A 6,069-nucleotide genomic window follows, 5' to 3' on the forward strand; every position below is an offset into this window, starting at 1 on the left:
ACACTGGCAAAAAGAAAAAAAAAATTTGCACAATCTCAAGGTCAAAATTAATTAACTTCACAAGGAATTTTGGTAATTAATGGTAAATAAGCAGGTTCCCAAAAATACACTCAATGACTTGGGTATATAAAATAGCAAAAAGCAATGCACATAGGTGAATATTCACTGATAAAACATAGAATATATGTAGAGCAAAATAAATGGGGGAACAGAAAAAAAAAAATTTAATGGGCTAGGCACAGATTGTATGACTGCAGGTAGAATATACTAATACTTAAGTACTTGAAGATTACACTTATTAAAAAAAAACTAACAAACAAAACAGTGCAGGGGTGTCAACAATCTGTGGCTAACTTGCAGGTGCAACTAAAAAAAAATAACAGCACACAGGAATTACATGAAAACTGTATGTGAGAGGTAAATTGTATAAATGGTTAACACTGAACAATTTAAATCAATAACTGAGGTGCAAGAAGCAGAATAGAAAAAAACTGGAATTTAAAATGTAGGAGTGCAAAAATAAATTCACAAAATTTAAGCTGTAGGTAAATGGCAAAATGTGCACTGATGACACTGAACAATTTACTGAAGTATGGCTTCAGTAACTAACTGTATTGGTGCAGGACAGTTAAATAATGTCACAAAATATTAGGAAATGCTAGGTAAGTCACTGTTTACTTAACTTTGAGTGCAGGTGGACGAAGGTACGGCAGGTGCTGGAACTTTCAGTGATGTTCTAGTGACACTACACGCCTCGTAGCATTTGTATACTGCTATGGGGCTTCAATGTCGTAGAAAAAAAATATCAGAAAGGACTTGGGAAGAACAGGAAGGACCGGAGTAACTCTGTGGAGGTATAAGATATTAGACGTGGGTACCCGGCGTGAACCACAGCTGGTGTATGGTTGTTTACACTGGCAAGCGTGTCTGGGCGCGCTGACTGACTGCGGCTTCAGCACACGGAGAACAAAACATTTACTGCACTACTCGAACGTGCTAAAAACAAGCTTAAGTGAAACTTTGAACTGGGACGAGTAAGTTTTACTTTAACAGATCACTGGGGAAAACAGAACTGGTGATAAAACAGCAAGGGAAAGGGAAAAAAAAACATTTAAACTGGGCAACACAAAAAAAAAACTGCACTGGCTGGAGATACGTAGGCGCTGAGTAGTAGTAGACACTATGATGAGTCACGAGCTGCTGTAGACGCTGAACTTTGCTGGCTTAGGGGCTAAGCCAACTGGGTTCCCACGTGGTTAAGCCCGGTAGAACTTCTTGGAGGAACTGGGAAGAACACAACACACATGGACGGCGAGAAGGACGTCTTTGCCTAGCAGATAAGGCTGTATAGAGGGCTGGTGTGTTTACACGCTGATTAGGGTATAAACCAACCCGAGAGCTGCCTCGTGGTCACTCGTGGAGCCACACGAAGCCAACACACTAACGACCTCACCTCTACTTCTTGTAGCTGAGAAGGGCGTAGGGACGCTGTAGGAGGCAGGAGAATGGTGCTGGAGAGTGTTGAAGGGCTGTAGAGAGGGTGATGAGGTGAACACGTGACTGCTACGGCTGGAGATGACGCCGTGATGCCTATGTCCAGATTTTGTGGGAAAAATCTAGGACGAAGATCTATCTCGGGTCCCGTCAAGACGCTGGGAGTAGCAGATAACTCTTTAGGCTAGCAGGTGCGTTGGATGACGACGGATGATGTTGACTGGTGTCGACCGATCCCCTCCACCCTGAAGAGGCTCACAAGGCCGCTGACTCCGCTGTCACCACTGTTATTGCTGTTCTTACTGTTGAACAGCGGTTTAGTGCCGATGAAGGTAGCGTAGGTAGCAATGATACGGCCGTGGACTAGATTGGCTTTAATCGGGTAGGAGTGAGTACACAACGGGCAGTGTGAGGAAGTGACCGCAAGCCAGTCCGTGGAGGGGGAGTACCTGTGTACCTCAAGTCGGTCGAAGCGGGAGTGAGAGAGGGTGGATTGTGTGTCCCACCGACCTAGGTAGGCCTACAGAGGGCAGCACTGAATGCCGCGAAATATGAACTAGTCAGAGCAGACGGCTAGGCTGTGTGCTCTGCCAGTACAGGCTGTCTACAGGTGGGGTGAGTGAAGAATCACAGGTTAAGTGAAGAATCATAGGTGGAATGAGTGAAAAATCACAAGTTAGGTGAGTGAAGAATTACAGGTGTGGTGAGTGAAACATCACAGGTGCAGAGAGTGAAATGTCACAGGTGGGATGAGTGAAACGTCACAGGTGGAATGAAACATCACAGGTGGGGTTAGTGATACATCACAGGTGGGGAAAGTGAAACATCATACGTCGGGAGAGTGAAACGTCACAGGTGGGGAGAGTGAAACATCACAGGTGGATAGAGTGAAACATCACAGGTGGATAGAGTGAAACAGCACAGGTGGGGTGAGTAAATTATCACAAGCGGGGATAGTGAAGAATCACATTTAGGATGAGTGAAGAATCACAGGTGGGGTGAGTGAAGAATCACAGGTTGGGCGAGTGAAGAATCACAGGTAGGGAGAGTGAAGAATCACAGGTCGGGCGAGTGAAGAATCACAGGTCGGGCGAGTGAAGAATCACAAGTAGGGCGAGTGAAGAATCACAGGTCGGGCGAGTGAAGAATCACAGGTAGGGAGAGTGAAGAATCACAGGTGGGGGTTGAAAGGGTATCATAGATAAGGAAGTGGTTATAACATGGTAGGTGTAAGGAGACCACCACATCATCTCCAGACACTATAGTAGGATCGAGAAAATAACTGCAATCACCAGTTAAACCTCTTTGAATCTTTAGAAATATATATATATATATATATATATATATATATATATATATATATATATATATATATATATATATATATATATATATATATATATGTCGTGCCGAATAAGCAGAACTTGCGATCTTGGCTTAAATAGCAACGCTCATCTTGCCATATAAGACAAGTGAAAATTTGTGTATGCAATAATATCGCTAAAATGATTCTGAACCTAACCAAAAAAATATATTTGATTGTGTTTGTTTAATATTAAATTATTGTAAACAAATCTAAAATATATTTAGTTGGGTTAGGCTAAAATAAATTGTTCTTGTTATGATAAGGTTAGGTAAGTTTTCTAAGTTCCTTTTGGTGCAAAATTATAAATTTTTACATTAACATTAATGAAAAAATATATCTTTAAACGTATAAAAGAAAATTTCAGAAAAGACTTAATTTTAAATGAGTTCTTGCCAATTGACCAGTTTTCCATATTCGGAACGACATATATTTATATATATATATATATATATATATATATATATATATATATATATATATATATATATATATATATATATATATATATATATATATATATATAATGTGTGTGTGTGTGTGTGTGTGTGCGCGCATTTATATATGTATGCTGTGTCGAGTTAGCCTATTCGGCAAAGTTAGCCTATTCGGTAAAGGTTTTCTCTGCCGAATTAGCAGAATGGAAATTGCCATATATCACAGGAAAAAAATCTGAGCATATACATCATTATATTTTAGTATTAATAAATAAATTTAAAATTACCTAAGCTATACATAGTAGAATTAAAGGTAAAAAAACTCTCTTCTTTTAAGTTAGGTTAAGTGAAGTTGGAAGGTTGTATTTCTCCTAAGAGCATAATGTTTCTCTTCGTTGTCAACTATCATTATTTTTATCGAAACTAAGTGGCAAACCACCAGTAAAGAGTGCTTAAGTAATTGTAATCAAAGGCTGTGTAATAAATCTGTTGCTGTCAAAAGTTCAAAGAATGATTCTGTGTTAAAGGTGGGGTCGTCAGCGAGGAGGGAAGAAAGAGTAAGAGTGTTATAGAGGTGACAATGAGACACGGTGACAGCTGGTGCAACTTAGTTCCTGTATTCATACTAAGTTATCACGGTCCTTTGGAAGAATTTGCTTTATTAGCTCTTCTAATGCTATGTAGAAGGATAAGAAAGGTAATAGGACAGTCTGGGAGGCTGTACAGTAAGGTTATAACTTTATTACAGCGTAATATTCCTGTATCTTAATCAGATGAACATTTACCTAAAAGCAAAGAAATGACCTTTCATTTCAATATCTCTTTAGAAAATGTCATCCCTAAATGAAAAAAAAGAGTAACAAAAACAAGTAACTTAAATGCATATTACATGTAGTATTAATAAAAAATATTACAGCTTACAGCAACATTATCATGTTTGTACATATATTACTACTTATTGCTTAGAATAAACCGAAGTTGCAGTTTGTTTTTGTCTCTGCAGGCAGTATACAGTTTCTGCATAACTTTGATTACATGTTCAGCACACAGATTACTTCTTGGTATATTGAGTGTGGACGGCTCCTGCTTCCAGTGATTTTTCAGTGAGTTCAGTGCTTTATGGTAAAGTTTCAATATTTCTGACAAATTCTTGAAGTGATTTTCATCGTACATCTGATCAGTAAAGTATTAATCTGCACAGATGTATGAAATGAATCTGCATATCTTCTTCAAAGTCTTCCGTCTTGTAGGTATAAGAATGAATGCAAGAGTAGCTAGAATGGCTTTGAATTCCACCTTACATTACAGATGTCTGGAATTTTCTGAAAGTTAATCAAAGGAAAGTGCCCTTTTTCTTCAAAGAATCTTAACACTCGTGTTAGTACAAAAATTTCATATCATCTCACCATCCTCATTTATGGAGGATCTTTCTGCCTTTAATTCCTCATAATTCTTCACCAGTTGGGATACAAAAGGATATTCGATGTTTGGAGAACTGGTTTTAGTACCAAGATTATCATCCATTACCAAACGGAGAATCCTGTCCAGAACATGGTGCTGATAACTGATAAATTGTGGTTTGCCAATTAGTAATTTGCTGAGTTGCTACTCATGATTAGTAACGTAAATATATGGTGATAAATATTTTACATTAATTTAAGTTGCCAATTAGTACTTTCCTGAGTTGCTACTTGTGAGCAGTAATGCAGATATTTGGTGATTCATATTTCTCATTTATGGGACCTTTTACGAGAACTCAGAGGAATTGGGGATTTTTTCATTGTTTTTAAGCAAAATTTCATCTATTTATGACACAGGAAATGTTTTATTTGGGAAAGAGTAAAAAAAAAATGATAACTATTGTGTACATACTCCCAACCTCCCAAGCATGACTGGAAGTGAGGCTTGCATGCCCTGTCCACCTTCAAGGGAAAGATTCAATACACTCTCTAGCATGGTTCTTAAGAGGGAGTCATATTCCTTTAGTTTTGGACTGTCGGGCGCTGGGGAGCATCACAAGATTTATGTGAGTTTTGGGAGGTGAATAAGTAGGTAGAAGGTATCATGAATATCAATGTCTTTCATCCTGTCTTCCATCATCCTGAGGTCTGAGAATTTTTCCTGGAATCAAAACAATAGCATTGGACCTGAGAACAGCGCCAAGGAGAGTGCAGTTGGCTGGATCATTGGGAAGTCCTCCTGGCAAAGCAGTACTAATATCCACAATGATCTGTCAGTTAATAGAAGCTATTTAGCATTTGGTGGGCTGAAATTATGGTCTGGAGTTATTCAGATCCTTATCCTTGATTGAAGGTGCTCAATCCATTATATTAAGGCTAAGGGACTAGCCATCTTCCGTCAAGGCCAAGGAACTGAACTTATTATAACTAAACCCTCCACTTCGTCCTCTGTCTCCTGTATAAAAGTCATGTCCCTATTCGACTGAAGTAACCAACTACAGAGGCGCAACACAAAAATAAAAATACCAAAGTGTTGGACATGTATAATTTTCATCGGTCATTAAGTACCTATTTACAGTGCAGAGAACCACTTTAACAACAATGTGCACAAGCTCGAAGATGACTAACTACTTATGTTTATAGCAAAAATGCTTTTCACGAAATATGTATATCTCGCTTCACTCAGTGGTTATTGTATTACATGGATTTTGTTCCTGACCCTCATGTGTTTTCCAGTTTCGACTGAAGACGACTTAGGTGGTGTGTAAATACTCAGATGAGGAATCGAGATGGTAGTTTTAGAGTGGATGGAAAA

The sequence above is a fragment of the Cherax quadricarinatus genome, chromosome 7, assembly GCF_038502225.1.
Source record: "Cherax quadricarinatus isolate ZL_2023a chromosome 7, ASM3850222v1, whole genome shotgun sequence".
NCBI classification, from domain to species: domain Eukaryota; kingdom Metazoa; phylum Arthropoda; class Malacostraca; order Decapoda; family Parastacidae; genus Cherax; species Cherax quadricarinatus.